We start from the raw sequence: 21,381 nt of genomic DNA, 5'->3' as shown, positions 1-21,381 counted from the left end.
TTTGAAATATTTAGTATGGTTTCTATTTTTTCCCTGACAAAACTTTTAACAGTTGCACTGCTAAACTAATTGGGATGTCATGTTGTCAGCCGTACTAAACAGGCAGGTCAAAATTTTGGAACTGAACTGTAAAAGAAGATGAGCAATTTTAGTGGTGATGAAGAACAATAAGATTTGAAGTAATAAACAGTCTTGACGAATACAGTGTAGTACCCGAACATGGAGGACCACTGGTAGGGAACTTAAAAAAGAAGATTTATTTTGCCCGTGAAGTGTAACAAAATACTGGCAGCATGATTTCTTTCTTCTACATATCACCTACTTAGGTACCTATGGAACAAAATACTGGGCAGACAGAAAAGATCATACAAAAGAGAGAGAATTCAGATAGTTTGAGAGTTTATCATTCCTCACAAAGAAAAAAAACAAGTCTATCAATCAATGAAAAGTTTAGAATCAGATTTAGCTCTTCCTGTTACCTAACTATCAGTGTGACTAAACATTTGAGAAAAAGGAACAGTAAATAAATATATGCATTGAGAACAAAAGTTTGGTTTGGTAAGTAAATTATAACATTTAATCTTCAAAACAGTAATTCTATATGTCACTCTATAATATTCATTGTTTATAGTTAATTGATTTTACTTGCTTTAAATATGCTACGAGCTTTAGATATAACTCAACCTCTCCTTCACTATTCACTGACAGAATTTAAAATTACCAGAAAGCTACATGGTGTGTGTGTTCTCTGCTTTTCATTTTCTTTATTACATCACGAGTGGTAGCCAGAGAAATCAAGAAGAGCTTCCCAGGATGTGTCCAGAGGAAACAACTCTTCAAATCTAAGAGGGAGAAAATCCTAAACCCTTTTCCCTCTGAGTTTAGATGAAAATGAAAAACATCATCAACAAAATACTGAGCGTGTATCAAATACAACAAAAGAAATTTGAGAAATCACAATCATTTCTTCCTAATTGGTTCTTACAACATTCTTTGGCTTTCTGAAACACTGTTGAATTAACGTAGGATTGATTTTTAAAACCCTCACTCTTCATACTTAGATATTTCAAAATGTGAGTTCTAGTCTTCTAGATTCGCCAAACGCAATCTAAAACCTGGGGTTTAAGGTGAGGAAAGTCTGAACAATAATTGCACTTAACTATCATTCTTGCAGCAACAGTTAAAAAGTAACCACAGAAATTCTGAAAGAAAATCAATGGGATTTTTTTCTAGCTACATGCAATGGAAAGGAAGGCATACTCAAACAAGCATATAAAAATTACTTTAGGCATTTTTCATGGTAAGTTATAAGACTGTATAAAAGATGAAATTCACCTAACAGGAAAACATTTAGTGAAGTCCTACTTTATAAATATGGTTGTGACTGTTTTTGTTAATAAAAACAAAAAATAACAAGAGCTGAAATTCTCTAATCAAATATGACTACATTAAAATAAATCTTAACAATTAGAGGAAAGAGCTTACCACAATTATTTAGCATATATTGGATGAAACTACAGACATAAATGATCTAGGTATTTTATAGGCCTTTATGACTTACTTTTATACTAATGATATTTGCAAAGGCATGTTAATTTATAAAGTGTTTAATGACAGTATCTGTTGAAGAAATTTTCAACAAGGTGAAAATTTTTAAGTATGTATGTATATTATGAACTGGAAAAAAACAAAACAAAACAGAGGATTTGGGACCACCAGGACCAACTCAACACAGTCAGTACTTCAAGTTTCCGAGCCTACATCAACCCCCCATGTGCCATGCATGAACGCAGCTTCCAAATATCACTCAGACATCCACACATTCCAAACATCACCTCAAAGCCTGCTTATACAGCCACAAGGCGTTCCCTGGGGGAGAAAGGGAGTATAAAAATGATAAATTTTGCTTTGCTTTCTTTTTTTAAGAAAATTCTATACTCATCTATGTCAACAATGAAATGTGAAAAACTTTCAAAGTTTCCTCTACTTTAGCCTGGTTTAGCAAAGCTGATTGTCAGAGTTGTCAAACTTAATTTACTTTCTTCATGAAAGCCAAAAGTAAAAAAGTATAAAAACTTGCATGCAGTAAATAAAATCACTATTTATCATATGAATAAAGAAAGCAGTTTACAAAGCCTGAAACAATCGGTCAACCAACAACTGAGAGGCAACACTGAGAATTTTTCTCTAGTAAAACAAGACCTCTGAAAGCAAAATGAAGTCTGGGTGTTGGATAAAGTGAAAAGTAGGTATCATGAGTAGTTTGAAACTCATCCTTTACTATCAAAAGTTATAGTGTCACAATAAATGTCATGATCAATCACTATTCCTCCATGAAGAACTCCTCTGCTCAGTATTTCCGCAGACAATAAAGAATCTACATGGAGGATCATATTCCATCACCATCTCAGTCCACTATATAACATGACTCAGTTGATCTCTCAGAAAAAAGAGAAACAAAACGAGATTTCCAGGAGCAGCATGCAGAAAACTATTACTCCAATTCTTTGGTACTATTCTGATCATGTCTTCTCACTGATCACTGTGAACATATTTTAGGAGTCTAGACATTGACACCAAGAGAAAAAAGAAAAGGTCCAGATATTGAACCTGGTAATCAGTGCCAGTTTGGTCTCCTCATTTTGAAAATTAACTAAGTTAAAGCAAATGTACCAGCAATTAAGCAGTAAGGAGGAAACATTTTCGTTTTGCTTAACATAAGTAATTTAAGATAATTCCAGTAACAAACTTCTGGTATTTAAAAAAATACAAAATGAAACAATGCAAAGTTTGCTTAATTTTAAATCTGAAATTGAGAATTCAAAAAATTTCCATAATAACAACTGGCTACTCTGAAGTAGTTTCCAAAACCCATGGAGATCTTAAACGGAATTCAGATCTCATCTAATACAAGGCTCTTGCCTATAAAGAGGAAAACTGAGCATTAATAGGAACTTCCACTGGGTCAAACTTGAAATAGTTACAGGCAGGGTTGGGACTGTAACCCAGGTCTCTTGACTCCCAGGAAAGTGCCTTTCTCTACTTTGAAATTCATGTCAGCCCTGATTATCAGTTCCCGTACACTAAACCCAGCATATATGGAGTTAAAACCAAAACTTTCATTCCCTGCTTACTCCCTGGCTCCCAAGCTCCAGAATCCACTATCCATGGAGACCAACAGCCAAGGTCGCCCACTTGGATTCCTTATCACCTCCTCCTCCTCCCTGCAAGCAGCCTCCCAAGGCTGAACCACCAAGGCCACTGCCCGCCCCCTACAAGCCACATTCCTCACAAACCCTTAAAACCCCTCGCCTCCCATCTTTTGGGGAGACGAGGCAAAATGAAACAAATTTGAGGGCTCACTCTCATCTCCCGGCTGATATCATCCGAAATAAAAACGCTTGCCCTGCTATAAGCCTGGCATTCCCGTTATTTGGCCCCTCTTGTGTAGCAGGTAAGGAACTTGCTCGTAAGCGCTAACAAAATCTGCCAGAAAAGATACTTTTAAATTCCAAATTCTTTACCTTTTCCAGAGTAAGGACATTCTGGGTTTAGAGACTGTACAAATGCTGTCATTTCAAAGCAACTGAAAAGAATCCACACCTAAAAAGACTCTCTCTCTCACAAATTTACCACAGTTTGGAAATGTCATTTTAACGATTAATCTCTAATGGCGTTAATAGTAAAAAGTTTTTTACTTTGACTAAACAAAACTTCCAGAAGGGAGAGGACAGAAAGATCTAGAAGACATGTAACAAAGTAAAACGTACACAAAGCCTTAAAATTTGCCATGTGCACACGTGTATGATCGTGTTACACATGTGTATAAAATCCTATCTTGAAGGGAAAGAAGTGAAGAGGCTGCCACTGATGATGTAAGGAAGAGACTGGGAGCAATTTTCTACATTTTCCCTCTTCTATGTTTCAAAGCTATGAAAATTCACTTTTCTTCAGCTTAGCTGCTTTCACTTAGAACCTAATAGATTCATTTAGTGTCAAATCACAGACACAGGTAGCTACTTGGGACAAAAAGATCTGATTCACAGAAGAAAGGGAAACTGTCACATCAAAAAGGGCTGTTGATAAAAAGGTTTCTTTAATCTTATCTTCAGTTTATTTGAGTCTAATAGTGCAAAAGAATAAACCACACTACTGCCAAAAGAAAATGAGCAAGGCTGGCCGCTATTTTCATCCTCATACAAGGGAAAAGCAAAAACCTACAATAAGCAAAACCTGGACAACAGCTCAAACTCCTGGGGAGAGCTTCAGAGTTTCACATCAATACCAGACAGGTTGCTAAATTAGATGAGTTACACACACACACACACACAAATCCTGAGGAGAACCAAGTCTGACAGGCATGAAAATAATAAATGGCACATACTGAAAGCATCTAGCATGTCCTATTCTGAGGCAGGATTTTATATAACCTTCATAACAACCCTCCTTAAAGGGTGGTAGAATTCTAATTCTCCCCCATATAGCAAATGAAGAAACCAAGTTCTAGAGATATTAAATAATTTCCCCAACATCACGTAATCAGAAAGTGACAGACCACGCCCCAGAACCTAAGTCTATTTGACTCCAAGCCTTTTTCCTCTATTTTGAAAGCTCTGCGGGGCCGGCTCTGAGGCCGAGTGGTTAAGTTCGTGCGCTCCGCTGCGGGGGCCCAGGGTTCGGAGCCTGGGCGCGGACATGGCACCGCTCATCAGGCCACATTGAGGCGGCATCCCACATCCCACAACTAGAAGGACCTGCAACTAAGATATACAACTATGCACCGGGGGGGGGGGGGGGGGGGGGGCGGTTTGGGAATTAAAGCAGGAAAAAAAAAAAAAGATTGGCAACAGTTGTCAGCCCAGGTGCAAATCCTTAAAAAAAAAAAAAAAAACAAAGCTCTGCTTTCCATTATGATCCACAAATGTATCAAGTGTTTAACCTAAGGAGACTGAGTTTTCCATAAAACTCCTCATTTTCCCAGGTATGTCAATTTAGAAAAACTTCCTCACTCTATCAACAGACGTTAAGATGTGGTTAGGAGACAAATGAATCCATACAAGCCTGCCTCTGTGGGAAATGCGGGGGGGGGGGGGGGGGGGGGGAATGGAGCAGTGAACCAGGTGTGACGTACTGGGTTCATCCATCAGATCAGACAAAATGGTAGCAAAAGAGACCACAAAGAAAAGCAAATATTTGGTGACACTTCATCCCGGGATTCATGTACCCTGACATCAAAAGGCAACTAATAAAATGACATACAGAAAGGCATTTGTGGGTTCAACAACTGAGACGACTGCGAGATCATCCTTTCAGCCTTCCTTCAATACAAACTACGCATTTGCAAGCAGCCTTGTCTTTCAGAAAACTTAAGTGCTTTGGGACAACCTCTTGGGTCAAATCACAATTTGAAACAGTATAAATTTGAAATGGAAAACTAAGTTTTCTCCCTTATGTGCCAGTTATAGGTTGCCTGTCTTTCAACTCAAAATTCGCCTTGTTTGCCTGTACAGTGAAAATGGATCTGGGCTCTTTAAATGTTTTTCCATTTCAGCTGGCACAACGTTAAGCTTCGTCAGTGGAGGGCACTGTGCAGACAGTGCAGGAGGAAAGGGTTTCGCTTCTTGGCTCCTCTGGGCTTGCACTGCAGTAGAGGTAGCTCCTATAGAATCTGGCTTCTTCCGCACTCTGCTGCCAAACACTGCATAGCTTCTTCAGTGCCAGGTTTCTGCTGCAATGCACAGCAGCCAGCAGTACCCAGTGGCCAAGAGCTGCCCCTGGTGCCCTTGCAGGCAATTCTGCAGCAGAATGCCTCCTCTAAGAAACTTCCCTGTGAAAGCACAATTCTGGCAAGTTGCAGAAGGTAGATTTCCAGTATGTTCCACTGATGTGACACCACAGCAACTTCTCTACCCCTCAGCAAGCCACAGCATGCCCTATCCAATAAGATCTGGATCTGTGCCCAGGGTGGGCAGAGCAGTCTCTTACTTAACACTAACTACCATGAAATAAGGAGGCACAAGGTTTCGTACGCCTTTTTTGGATTTTGCAGGCAACATAGACTACATTTGAGTGTCCTACACCTCGACCAACCTACAGAGCCACCTAGGAGGTTTCCAAATTTGAGTTTGGAAAAAAAGTGAGTGAGGAACAGAACAAAAGAAGGCTCTGAAGCAAGTTCAGGTTGCAGAGCAAGCTGCTCTATCACATGGGACCTAGGATCCAGCAGATCCAAGGTTATTTGAGATGTCTATGGTAAACAGATGCTGTGAGGAGCCTCCAGCCACTGTGAACTGCAACAGCTCTTTGCTAAAGGAGATCGATGCGAGAGAAGCCAGCTTTCCACACTGTCTCATAGAGCGAATTTCCAGCAAGTTCCACAGGAAGGACTTCTAGCATGTTCCACTGGTATGACACTACATGACTTCTCTACCATTAGGTGAGCCACGGCCATGCATTCTCTGATAGCCCTGGAGAAGATGACTCTTCCATGGGTACCCTATCTCAAAGACAGGAGAAGCAGCTACTCCTCATATTTGCTATTTTTATATTCTTTAGAGTTCTCTTCCTTATTAGGCAATCCTTCATTACTCCAATCCCGTTATACTTAATAAGCCTTTACATTAAACTTCCCCTATTCAAATTACTAAACAGTTTTTCTCTCCTGATTAGAGTCAGATCAATATACCTTATTAATAGCTTGGATGATTCTGTTCAGTGCCATGAAAACCAACACAAGAACTTCATTTTAAACAATTAAGAAATGATTTTGACATGTTTTAGTTTTAAAACTCAAACTTAAATAGGAATGATTTAGACCAAGTTTAAGCATAGCACTAAGTCCAAATTAATTTACATATTCCTTAATAGGGCTATTTCAATCATGGTTTGGCAAGTTTTACAATCCTTCTCCAAACATTCTGTAGGCTAAACTATCAATCAGCCCCTAACATAATCACTAGCTTTTAGCATTTTTAGTAAGTAACTCCTTATCATTCTTATTACTCAAGCTCTAAAAGGCATAAAATATGGAAGCCAAAATTGAAAACAGTTATAAAATCAACCTTCACTAGTAAAAGGAGCAGTTCTTATGTGTAAATACTGACAATCTCAAACAGCACGGGTGAAGGTTATTGGCTTGACTCTCTCCACATTCCAATAAGAGACTTCATAACTCTAGCCCTCTCTTAATCACAAGGAAACTCAAATAAGCATGTGATAGTGGACTAGTGCAAGCTGGCGGTATCTTGGGAAATGGCTTAAAATACAGAAGACCTATAGTGACACCTTCTTAAAAGATTGTTTCAATGTCTGTTGTGCCTGTTAATTAGAAATACACTAAGGAGTTCACTACTCTTTAACAGTTCAACAAAATTTTAAGCCTAACAAATTCCAGTAATCTATTTAGGAGTCAAAAACCAAACCAACAAACAAAAAAGCCCACTAAAATTACTTAAGAAGGAAAGACACCCACAATTTTTACAAAAGTAGAAGATAACCACCAACACTCTACCAAAAAGGGAGAGGGAGACTAGCAGATTATGCATTAAAGAGCAAGTAAGTGCTTTGTGGTTTTTTTTTTTCCTTTTTCTCCCCAAAGCCTCCCAGTACATGGTTGTATATTTTTAGTTGTGGGTCCTTCTAATTGTGGCATGTGGGACACCGCCTCAGCATGGCTTGATGAGCTGTGCCATGTCCTCGCCCAGGATCCGAACTGGCGAAACCTTGGGCCGCTGAAGTGGAGTGGAGGAACTTAACCACTCGGCCACGTGGCCGGCCCCGAGTGGGGTTTTTAATGGACTTTAGAATCATTCTCTATTTTCTAAAACAACAAAAAGGAAAACTAAATATCACTGGAAGTTCATTTTGAATGACTCCATAATGAAATGTATCAAATTGTTAGTAGCCAATATTATGGGACATGTGTCTAAAAATATGCAAAGACAAAACAGAAATTAATCTTCAAGCAACATTGTATGTTACTGCTTAAAAGTTAGCTTTAGAAAAACAGAAATGCTGCTTTTACATAGAAATTTCTTTTGAAAAATGAGTTTTTCTTACTTGAGAGAGTCCAGGGGACGATGCATGTCCCGGGGGCGTTGCCGCAAGATTTGGATGCCCCTTGTTTATTTCATGTGCTGAATAAGGGGAAGGGGTCGGGGGTCCCGGCTGTCTTGCTACTTGTGTTACCTGTGAGGAAATCAATATTTAATAAGAGTATTATATTAATAACTCAATCTTAATATAGCTCAACTAGCTAATTTTTAAAAATTGGATTCTCCATCTCACCATTTATAATAAGTGCCAGACGCCAGACTAAAGGCTTATATTTTCAAGAATGAAGTAATGAAATTCTTAGAAAAAAATGAACATTTCATCAATTTGGTAAAAGATTATTGAAGCATAATCTAAAACCAAAACCCATAAAGAAAAACATATGCTAGATGAAAGTCAGACTTGAAACTACATACTGTACAATGCCATTTACATGACATTTTGTAAAAGGAACAAAAAAGAGATAAATGATTGCAAAGGGAAGAGGATGACTATACAACAAGCACAAGGAGATGTTGGAGGACGACATAACAGTCCTGCATCTTGACTGCAGTGGGGGAGATGACATGTCTTGATGTGTTTGTCAAAACTCACAGAATTATACACTAAAAAAGGTAAATTTTACGGTATGTAAATTATATCTCAATAAACCTGAACCAGAAACAGAGCAAGTTACTTATAGAGTATAATCTCATTTTAGTTTTTAAAAAAGTACATCTAAATATACATATACATGCACATATGTATATATATTTCTATATGCATACCCGTCTACATATGTGTGCCCATACATAGAACATGCATATACACATACAAATATAATATATCATATTAAAAAGATCTGTAAGGGTGCCGGCCCCGTGGCTGAGTGGTTAAGTTCGTGTGGTCCACTCCGGCGGTCCAGGGTTTTGCCAGCTCAGATCCTGGGCACAGACCCGGCACCACTCATCAGGCCATGCTGAGGCGGCGGCCCACATGGCGCAACCAGAGGCACTCACAACTGGAATATACAACTATGTACTGGGGGTCTTTGGGGAGAAGAAGAGAAAAAAGAAGAAGATGATTGCCAACAGATGTTAGCTCAGGTGCCAATCTTTAAAAAAAATTAAAAACAAACAAAAAAAGATCTGTAAGGAGCATTACAGGTATTTCCTTTTTTCCTCATTTTTATTTTCCAATATAGTTCAAGTAATGAACTTGTACAACAGAAAAATAATGAGCATATTTTTGTGTAAACAAAAATTACATTTCCCCACCTTCTGCTGGCAATACACTGCCCATCAGCCTTTGACAGATATGAAATCACATCACTTAGGCCCCTTTCTAGAGTCCAGCAATCAACCCTAGCCAGCAGCTCTCTATCACAGTCTATCCCAGACCAGTACTGTCAGTCTGCAAACCTCTATTAATGGGGGGTCAATTCTGCAGTCATCTAATATTAAAGAATCCATTCTCCTTAGGGTGGGGTTCTCTCTCTCTCTCTCTTTTTTTTTTTTTTTTGGTGAGGAAGACTGGGCCTGAGCTAAGATCTGTTGCCAATCTTCCTCTTTTTTCTCCCCCTCCCCATAGTACATAGTTGTATGTACTTGTTGCAAGTCATTCTAGTTTCTCCATGTGGGATGCCACCACAGCATGGTTTGATGAGCAGTGTGTAGGTCCACGCCCAGGATCTGAACCGGCGAACCCCAAGCCGCCGAATAGGAGCACACAAACTTAACCACTACGCCACTGGCCAGGCCCCATCTAAGTTCTGAGATCCTCTGAATTCTATCAGAGTCAAAGTCTCTGCCCAAGTATTAAGAAAAGTGGTCTCCAAATGACATTAGATTCTCCTGGAATTCCCTCAATCAGTCAGAAGCTCTGAAGAAAGTCTACTCCTTGGTACCCTAACCTTCAAATCCCTTATGTCCATCTAAAAGACATAAACACCTACAGGCTTGGCTACCTGACCCCAATGCTGAAATAAAATGGAACCATGGAGAACTAACCAAAGTCAAAAGTTTACAGGCTAAAAGAGAATGAATGATGCTAAAATGTGACCAAAGTTTAAGACTTAAATTAATTGTATTTAATTTCTATTGCTTTTTTAATAGCTTCATGCTTTTCACAAAAAACTGTTTCCAATTTTGAGTGAAACTTACATTTATAAGAGCATGAGGTTTACCATGAAATGTTACAGCATTTATCAAGTCTCATCAGGAAAATTTTGCAAAGGATAAAAATTAAATTGCTAAACACCTACTTTAGAAAACTAATAACCAGAAATGAAGAGTTTTTACAAGCAAAATTCTCACCAATAAGGCTTTATAAATTTATACTCTTATTTCACGTTTCAGAATAAATTATTTTGATATTTTGCTGCAGTAAAACATCAAAATGGATACAAATTTTTAACATTAGATAAGAAATTTGCACAATGAAATAAAGTGAAAGCAAAGAAGTTAGCTATGTAAAATCCACGTTGGGGCAATTCTCTGATTCATTCTGATAAAACGACCAAAGATTAAATGCACCCAGGACAATAAACCATAGTATGAAAAAACGTAAAACAAACTGCTACCGAACAAGAATAAATATCAAAATATATTACTATACCCATGTTATTAATAACAAAAGTAAAATTTTTAAAACTTCAACCCAGTAATGGCAGGGATCGAAGGAAACACGACATAGGTAGATACCGTGAATGGATTCACCAGGTCCCCAGAACTATAGAGAAATGAGTTACAATTGCCTTAAACCCATACCCAAAAATGATTCCATTTTGGGATACATATCCTAAAGAAATACTCTTACCTCAAAAATTAGTAACTTGAAGATATATCCAACAGCACTATACATGACAGCAAAAAAAGTAGAAACAGCAAATAATGGAAAAATAAAGTAACATAATTGGACTGAAGACATCAGACATATACAGATGTGGAGTGCTATCAACAGAAATGAATATGTAAAATAATCGGGAATAAAAAAGAAAAAAATACACTCTCTAGAACTCTAAAGAAATTCTTCTATATCTGACAAAGACCAAAAGAATTCGTCAATGACTTCAGATGCAGATCAGTGTTTACTTGGTTCATTTTTCTCTCAAAACTGCTTGAGTGCACATTTTAAAAATACTGTTATCACTCCGTAAAAAACAAATGTTTGTGAGAAAGAGAGAAGGTTATTTTGCCAAAGCCAAAACTACTACGCTATTGCTACATTAAAAATTTCTGTAAAGGAAGCAGCAAAGAAAAACAACATTCCCAGGCAATTATCCCAGAGGTGTGCACCCTCTGTTGTTCCTACCAGCTATGCCCCACTGCAGGGATCCTGTGGTGTTATATAGTCTAGCAGCGCATTCCCTCCCAAATCTGAGGGTTTCTACTAATAAAAACAAGCCAAAGAAAACAAATTTGTATCAAAGTAATAGAAAAGCTAGGAGAATGTCATTCTAAAAAATTCTTTCTAGAAACAATCCACTAAATACAATAAATCTCTGACCTTCACTGTGCTCTATTTAATTTAAAAGAATGTCTATTATAGTGTCACACTGCATCACAAACTACATGTTTGCTTTTAGTGTATAACACAGCTTAATATCTTTTGCCAGGGAAAGAAGTATATCATCTTCAATTAGAAATTATACAAACTGTAAGTAGTTAACACAACCCTATCCCAAGGAAAGGGCACAAGGGCTAATGAAGTTGTTGGGGATAAAAATCAAAGTTACACAAAACTTTGAATACGTCTTTCAAAATATTCCTAAACTAATGATTATTGAATCTTCTAATATCTGGCTAAAGTTTCTCCCATTTTAGATCATACTGTTGTAATCCACGCCCTTCGAAGGCAGTGGCAAGAAGTTTTCATATAAAGAAAAAAACACGTTTTCCCATTATCTCAAAGATATCACTACCATCTCAATTATGGAGGCAGGAAGCAGACGTATAAAATAGGTAACTATGGCAACAACTTAACCAACTCCAAAGCTAAAATGGTATTTGTCTCTTATATAAATGTTAATCCTAAGCAAAATTAACCAACTCTTTCTTGGAGTGTGTGTGTGTGTCTGTTATATTTAAGTTTAAAAGGTAATATGCCCAAGAAACTTTATTTTTTATAGATATTATGTTTTCTCATTGGCAATAATGTAGAGCTTGTAGTATTTTCATTTACCTACTGGTGGAAATGTAAATTGGTACAACCACTTTGGGAAAGAATTTGCTAGTAAGTAACCTTGAAAACAGACACACCCTATGACCCGGCTCTTCTATTCCTTGGGATACATCTACGAGAAACAGGAAAATGGGGGGCCCAGCCCTGTGGCCAAGTGGTTCAGTTTGCACGCTCTGCTTCAGCGGCCTGGGGTTTCGCTGGTTGGATCCTGGTCATGGACATGGCACCACTCGTCAGGCCACGTTGAGGCAGCGTCCCACATGCCACAACTAGACGGACCCGCAACTAAGATATACAACTATGTACGGGGAGATTTGGGGAGAAAAAGCAGAAAAGAAAAAGAAAGATTGGCAACAACTGTTAGCTCAGGTGCCAATCTTAAAAAAAAAAAGAAACAGGAAAATGGGCACCAAGGTACATGGACAAAAATGTTCATACTTGTATTGTTCTTAGTAACCAGAAATTGGAAATAACACAATTCTTCATTAACAGGAGAATGGATCAATAATGAAATATTTTCCTACAAAGAAATCAAATGAAAAACTAGAGCAACACACCACAACTCAGATGACTCGCATAAATGATACTGAGTGAAAGATAACACAGGAGAATACACACAGCATGATTCCAAAAAAGTTCCAAAACAGGCAAAACATGACTATATTAGTTTTAAAGTGCATAAATGGATGGTAAGACTACAAACAAAATAAAAATCATCTTCCACTCCCTAAAAAGATTGGAGACAAAAATAAGCAAACTTGGGGTAAAAACACTAGTTACACTGGTATTAGTTACACTGTTATTCTACAAAGTAGAAAGACTATGAAACAAAAATAAATACTGCCACAAGAGAGAAAACCTCTAAAATTTTGACTTAGTGAAAATTTCAACTAGCTAGTGAATTTTCACCCAAGATTTCTACCTAAAAATAATCTCCTATAAAATAAATCATATTTGGTGGCTGGCAACCTATACAACTTGGAGGATCTTTTGGAAATTTAAAAGTAAACCATAAAGATCATGCAAACTAAGACTGGTCAGTAGGTATAAAGTTTATTTATTTAGCACTGAATTATCTTATTTGATAAAATATTCTGACCAATTAAGAGCTATCATACATAGGAAGCCAGCCCCATGGCCAAGTGGTTAAGTTCACGTACTCCGCTTCAGTGACCCAGGGTTTCGCTGGCTCGGATCCTGAGCACGGACATGGCACCGCTCATCAGGCCATGCTGAGGTGGCATCCCACATGCCACAACTAGAAGGACATACAACTAAAAATACACAACTATGTACTGGGGGACCTTGGGAGAAAAAGGAAAAATAAAATCTTTAAAAAAAAAAAAAAAAGAGCTATCATACATAAACTACAATTTTCAAATAATAATAATAAAAACATAGAAAACATTAACGTTTCCTGAACATGATCATTCTTTCATGACTCCAAAGCAACGAAAATACCACACAGGGAATATGTGGGAAAAAACTGGCCCGATGTAAGCAACAGGGAGTAGGGACTGTGGAGAAGTGAAGAGGAGCCCGCCTCCCGAGAGGGCAGGAGATGTTCAAGGACTCAGCTGTAGCCAAGTGCTGCCATTATTCAAAACCTCCAGAAAAGTAGTGCTATCTACGTCTTGCAAGTTTTCCAGAGAAACCAAAAATATGGATTTTTACATGAAATCTTCCTGACTTCCAAAACAGTGCACAAGCCAAAGAAAGCAAATCTACAGAGTAAGTACACAGGCAGCCACTGTGTGAATCGAGCTCTAGGGGTACCCCACAATCATCATCAAATATAAACTCTCTCTTTTAAGGAGGTACTTATACATAGACTTGTGACTGGATTCTAGACAAATAGGCTTCAACTGAATACAGATATATTGTTAAATATCATACACACACATATATAAAGTATAACATTTTCATTTAGTGCATATATCCAATATATGCAATTAAAACAGTACTTAAAAACAGAAAGTAACTAAATCTTTACTAAAAGGATTACAAAGGAAAACTCCAGGATTCCTATCAAGTAATATTAATGTTTTCAACAAAAAATGAGTTACATAAAGGTAAAAAAGGCACATGATTTATGTCTGAGAAGCTATCCCTTACTTTTTTATTCCAAGATAAAGTTTATTCAGTGAAATCATCTAAAAACATTCCACCAGCTGCAACTCCCACATGAAAATGAATAAGTTCAATTTGGGGTAGATTGGAAAGATTCCAAAGGTTTTCTTACATGGATAATTTCAATACTCTATGATCCTCTAGCAGCTGAATGGGTAAGCAAAGTTGTCACCCTTGACTAGCTTTTTGTATCATCCTCATTCTTACTTCTGACCATTTATTTCCCAATATCTATAGATATTTATTTCTTACAGATATTGGGAAATAAATAAAAGCTGGCCTACTCTACTAAAAAGGAGCACTACAGTAAATACTAGAAAATTTAGTATCATGACATTTTTCAAATACTCTGACATTATCACTGCCAATCCCTACCCACCACTAAGAAAAAGAAAGAAAGTAAATGACTTTCCTCTTTGCTCTACTCTTATCTACACTAGGTTGAATCACATGAAATCCAGATATTCAAGTGTTTTTTGTTAAAAAAAAAAAAAGGCAATTTCATATAATTGGAGTAATACTTAAATACTCAAGCAAACAAATGCTATCACGGACAGTTCTACCATAGACTCTTAGCACTGGGTTCAATTCTGAGCAGTTTCTTTTCTTATTTACTAATTGGCAATAGAAAGAAGAGAAAGAAAAATTTTAACTGTTTTATAAATCATTCACATTTTGAGTGCCTATCATGGATCAATAACAATGCTAGCAACATGATATAAAAACCAGAAAAAAAACTGGGGCTGGCCCAGTGGTGCAGCAGTTAAGCGCGCACGTTCCACTTCAGTGGCCCGGGGTTCACTGGTTCAGATCCCAGGTGCGGACATGGCACCACTTGGCAAGCCATGCTGTGGTAGGCGTCCCACATATAAAGTAGAGGAAGATGGGCACGAACGTTAGCTCAGGGCCAGTCTTCCTCAGCAAAAAGAGGGGGATTGGCAGCAGATGTTAGCTCAGGGCTAATCTTCCAAAAAATAAAAACAGAAAAAAAACTCCTGTCCTTCAAATATGTTAGTAACAAAGAGTGTACCATATGTGAATCCTTCGGGACCAGAGGGCAAACTGCTGTAATCAGAATTCTAAGATGGCTGTCAATATTTCTGTATCAGGTGTACACACCATGCATAATTCCTTCCCATTAAGAATGAGTAGGACCGGGGCAGCCCTGTGGCCCAGTGGTTACGTTCGCATGCTCCACTGTGGCAGCTCAGGGATTCACCGGTTCGGATCCTGGGCGTGGACATGGCACCACTCATCAGGCCACACTGAGGTGGCACCCCACGTGCCACAACTAGAAGGACCCACAACTAAAAGGTACAACCATGTACTGGGGGGATTTAGGGAGAAAAAAAGCAGAAAGGAAAAAAAAGAAGATTGGCAACAGTTGTTAGCTCAGGTGCCAATCTTTAAAAAAAACAAAAAAGGAAAGAAAGAAAATCAATTTCAAAAACAAAAAGAATGAGTAGGACCAATGAATATGACGGGATATCACTCCTGTGATTGGGTAATTAAACAGTTGACTTGGAGTTCATCAAGAGACAGATTATCCTGGGTGGATCTGAACTTACGAGGTAAACTCTTTAAAACACAATGAAAAATCAGAGAGATGCTCTCCCACTGTTCTTGAAGACTAAGCAGACTTCCATGTTGTGAGAGGGCAACATAGCAAGGACCTAAACATGGCCTCCAGGAGCTGAAAGCAACCTCTAGCCAACAAGAAAACAGCGACTTCAGTCCTACAACCACAAGGAAATGAATTCTTCCAACAATCCCAATGAGCATGGAATGAACCCCAAGCCTTACATGAGATTATACCCCTTGATAATACCTTAAGGGCAGCATGGTCCTGAGTAGAGCACCCTGCTAACCACTCCCCAGACCCACAGAAACTGTAAGATAATAAATGTGTGCTATTTTAAGCTGTTAAGTTTGTGGTGATATGTTTTGTAGTTAGGCCAAAAACTAGGGAAAAAACCTTACACGGCAGAGAAAACAACAGCTGTAAGACCCTGAGGTCCTGACAAGGTCAAGGAATAGGAGTGACCAAAGTGCTGCAGGGGGGCGGGGGTGGCGGGGAGATGGTACACCAGGAGGCTAAAAACAGAGAGCAGCAGAGGGAGTGTTACTTAATGGCTTGTAGGCATGGTAAAGAGAAGCGGAAAGCTATTGGAAGTTTTAAGCAGGAGCATGATCAGAGTGATCTTTTCCAAAGATCATTTTGGCTGTTCTGCAAGAAAGAACTGAAAAATGCAAGAATGGAAACAGATTAGTTAAAACCTATCACAATAAGCCAGGCAAAACTAATGGTGGCTTAGAACAGTAGTTAATGAAGATGAAAAGAAGTGGAGCAACTTGGGTTCTATGTTAGAGGCCAAGCCAACACAAGCTGGTATTGATTTGACTGAAGAGAAGGGACAGAAAGGCATGAGGACTGAGTGGTTCCACATACATTTATCGAGAACGAATTTTCTGCTACACATTGCTACAGGTGCACAGGATGCATGAGTGAATAAGAGATTAAAATTCCTGCCCTTCAAGGTCAGCCTCAGGGGGTAGTGGTTAAGTTCCATGCACTCCACTTTGGTGGCCCAGGTTCACAGGTTTGGATCCTGGGCGTGGACCTCCACACTGCTCATCAAGCCAAGCTGTTGTCCCACATGAAAAACAGAGGAAGATTGGTACAGATGTTAGCCCAGGGCTAACCTACCTCAGCAAAAAAACAAAAATCCTTGCCCTTCATGGAATTTGCATTCTAGCCAAAGAAAATAAGATAAGGATAAAACATATAATAATTAAATAAATTATATAGTATATTTAAAAGTGAAAACTGTTATGGAAATTAGAGATGGTTTTTAAGTTTACGGCTTGAAAGATTAGGTGGCTGGAGGTATTACTGTGTGATAGAGAGGATTAGAGGGAGAACAGATTTAGGTAAGGGTTAATCAAAAGCAAAGTTTTAGATGCCTATTAGACAACCAAATGAAATTGATAATAGCCAGTTGAATACATGAATCTAAGGTTGGAAGAGGAGTCAGGACTAGAAAGGATAAATTTAGAGGAAGGTTCATTATCAAAGTTCCAGGTAGTCTCTAAGCTAATTATCAAAACTAGCAAATGAAAACATGAAAAAGGCTGAAATTTATAAATTGGTGGGGGGCAGGGAGAACCAACGCTAAAATTTATTTCTGGATCAATTTGGTCAATGTTAGTTACTGCATACTCAAGGCTATGCTCACTCTCTTTATGGAATTAATATGGTTTATTTCTCTGCTTACAATTCTAAAAGAAAAAAGAAGATTGTCATAGAATAAATCAGTTATGTCCTAAACTAAAATTAAGTCAAAGTCAGAACTGGAACAGCAAAAAGTGACTGAAGGAAAATCCATCTAATTTCAGCAGTCCTAGGATCAATATGGTCCTAGTAGCACCACAGAAGATGACACAACAACAGATTCTTTTTAGGTTGGTTAATTCTTTTTTTTTTTAATTGAGGTATAATTGACATATGACTAAGATTTTTTTTTTTAATAATGGGTCTGCTGATGTTAGCACAGAATATAAAGACAGGAAAGATCACAGAGTGATAACAGAAAAACCAATTTGGTATGATTCCTAATTTCACCTCCTCTGTGATATAGTCAACACTGACCAAGCATCAATGCTCTGTCAGGCACACTGTATTAAGCTATATAGATAAAACAGACCCTTCCCTTAAGGAGCTCCAAGAGAAAGGAAATCACAGGAAAATAAAGAAACAAATCATGTGATAAATGCTACAGGACATATATTTAAAGTATTGCTGAAAGCCAGACATAACTAGGTCTGAGAAAGGTTTGGTGGCATGTGAGTTGTACCTTGAAAAGTAAAAAGCTTCAGTTCAGACCCAGGATTAGAGAGAGTATTTTGAAAAGAAAATTAATGGGTACAGAGGTAAGAAGGTCAAATATGTTCTGCAAACAGGTTAAGGGGCTCTCTTTGGAAAGGGTTGGGGAGGAAGAGTTAAGTGGAAAGCAATGAGGCCGGTACAACTGTAGTCTGATTATAGCCAGACTGTGAAAAACTACATATTCCTTGCTAATATTTTAATTTTTGGCTCTCAGCAAAGAAAAGCCACTAAAATTTTTAAAGAGGGATGCAATCTTACCTCGTTTATATTTTGTAAGGATAAGAGAGACAATAGAACGTCCACAAAAAAATTTGTATATGCATGTACATAGAAGCATTATTCATAATAGCTACAAAGTGGAAATAACTCAAATGTCTATCAACCGATAAAGTGATAAATAAAACATGCTATAACCATACAATAAATATTATTCAACAATAAAAACTATTCTAAGACAAATAAATCATCACAAAGGACCAGATATTGTATGACTCCATTTATATGAAATGTCCAGAAAAGGTAAAGCAATTAGAGACAGAAAGTACATCAGTGTTTGCCTAGGGCCAGGGGTGCTGGGGAGTGATAGGCTAATAAGGGACACGGGGCTTCTTTTTAGGGTAATGAAAATGTCCTAAAATTAATTGTGGTGATGGCCGTGCAACTCTGAATACGCTAAAATCCACTGAATTGTACGTTATAAATGGGTGAGTTATATGATACTTAAATTTTATCTCAAAAAGGAGAGAGAAGGAGAAAGACAGACAGAAGGAAGCTAGAGCTGAGAAAACAAGCTACTTTAAAAGAACCAATTTGAGGATTAACAATAACTTCAATCAAGGGCTTAAGAGATGACTTATGGTTTCTACCTGCAACACATCACAACAACTAAAGTAATCAATAGGAAACCTATGAATATTCACATCTGAATGCAGCAAAAGATATAGCAGACCTAGAAGTATTTTATCCTACTCACCTAACCTGAACTTCAAGTCACTGGCTTTGCTGACACAATAGCAAACTGTATGATCAATATGTCTTAGTTATTAGCATACTGGTTGTTTCTATTCTTCTCCCAATGGTGGAAGCTGAAGCACTGAAAATAACATAGAAGAAGACACGACCATACCTAATTTCAGCTCTATCCTTTAATAACTGTGTTACCATGGGCAAATGACTCAAGAGTTTCACTTTCCTATCTTGTAAAGTAAGAAAATCTTACAGAGCTGTAATGAATATTAAAGATAACTTCTGGAGAGTACCTAAAATGGTGCTTGATACACAAACATTGGAAGCTACTAGTATTTCTACCCACAAATTATACATTAGGTTCATGAAGACCTGTATAAAAACACACAAATTATATTTTAGATATACAATTTAATATGGTGTCTAGGCTACCTGTAAGCATGGAGTACACAAGTTTGTATTACATATGTGCAAGATCAATGATTATTTTTAGAATACAAAAATATTAAATTAAGAAGAACTAAATGAGTTTTGGTTCAGTTTAGCTTAGGTGTAACAGCAAAGGGATTTTATCAGCTGAGGGATATACATGAGGTAACAGCGTTCTTTAATTCACTTATATCTGCTTTGTTGATATGCCTATAAAAACAAAACAGCAAAAAGTACAGCAGAACTAAGAGCTGATCATGAAACAACCATCAAAAACAAATTAAATAAAATGAACATGTAACACTCAATCACTGGCTAGTGAAAAAAGGACTAATTCGCTGACTGTATAATAAAATAATTTCTTATATCCTGTGATAAAGTTTGCTTAAAAAAATGATCACTGGTTCCAAAAGGGATGATCACACTCTTTAGAACTAGATTCTCTGTATTCTTAATATAATTCAAGTTAAGAGAATACAAAGGAGAAAATCCAGAGACACAAAACTGACACCACATCTAAAACTCTATATATTTAGATTAGATACAGAGATGGTTTCCCTAAGATCTAGTCTGTTTAATTCAGAGGCCACATGGGAGCTGCTGAGAATCTCACAAAAAAGATTCATAGACGGGCCGGCGGCGTAGCAGTTGGGTTCGCACGCTCCACTTTGCCAGCCTGGGGTTTGTGCGTTCAGATCCCGGTGCACACCTACACGCTGCATATCAAGCCACACTGTGGGGACATCACACAAATACAAGAAGATTAGCACAGACGTTAGCTCAGTGACATTCTTCCTCCAGCAAACAGGGGAAGATTGGTAATACATGTTAGCTTAGGGCGAATCTTCTTAAAATTAAAACTTCATGGAGATTATCATTCTCTTTCAACATAAGACTTGACAATATAAATTCTCTTACAGGTGATATCAGAAAAAGATCAGACAAAAAAGAGTAAGAGATCAAAAAGCAAGAGTTAACAATGAACAGGATTTAGAAACAAAATAACAACGTTCTGTTTCACTTTAGAATACGATTTTCACCAAATATCCAAACTGTATGTTCTAAAAATTTGCTTATTAGTTAGTTGTTAGAAAACTAAGAATACTGACCAAGCAAGGATTCAATGGATAATGACAAAGCAAACAATGGAAGAAAAACCGTATTATTCAGAGATACAGAAAAAATGCCAGAGGAACTAAAAGCAAAATACTTAAAAGCAGCTGCCTCTGTAAGGCTGGACTGGAGGGTGAAGACTAGGCAAGGGGTTGTTTCTTTTCATTATAAATCCTTCTGTATTATTTGCTTTTTTAAAACCATATGTATTCCATTGCTCTGTTTTTATTAAATATGTGGATAAATGTTAATCAGCTAGTTAAGCATCATCATAAAGAAATTACCAAGGTCAATATGCAAGGATGTTCATCACAGTATTATTTACAAAAGCAAGAATACAGAAATAACCCAAATGTCCAACAATAGATGACTAGCTATATAAATCAGAGTACAAAAGGAACACTTATTTACAAACATCACCTATAAAAGTGCTTTCTTCCCAACATTGTAAAAAACCTTATGAAGCTGTAGTTTTATACTTAATGACACAAGTCGTGCCACTAAAATGATGTATAATTCTATACACACATGAAAAGATATGCATGATATGCTAAGACAAAAATGCAACTTAGAAGCAGTACTACAAGTACGAACAAAAGTTTCTATAAAAAGTTATGTGTATAACAAAGTCATATGTGTATATT

The 21,381-nt window shown here is 37.5% G+C and overlaps 1 protein-coding gene across 50 annotated transcripts in view; it reads right to left on the bottom strand.

The window, feature by feature from the left end:
* Positions 1–21,381, bottom strand: part of EIF4G3 (eukaryotic translation initiation factor 4 gamma 3) — a 319,514-nt gene that overhangs the window by 190,998 nt on the left and 107,135 nt on the right. For 43 of the 50 annotated variants that reach the window (XM_070510795.1, XM_070510807.1, XM_070510812.1 and 40 more), the window contains one exon: positions 8,059–8,187. The exons of the other annotated variants lie outside the window; for them this stretch is intronic. The gene's annotated coding sequence lies outside the window, so the exon portion shown is untranslated. Of the gene's footprint in view, positions 1–8,058; positions 8,188–21,381 lie in introns of those variants that run through there. 50 annotated transcript variants of the gene reach the window in all.

Source organism: Equus asinus, chromosome 5 (assembly GCF_041296235.1).
Source record: "Equus asinus isolate D_3611 breed Donkey chromosome 5, EquAss-T2T_v2, whole genome shotgun sequence".
NCBI classification, from domain to species: Eukaryota; Metazoa; Chordata; class Mammalia; order Perissodactyla; family Equidae; genus Equus; species Equus asinus.
Note: the sequence above shows the minus strand (reverse complement) of the source record. Positions and strands in the feature narration are given on the sequence as shown.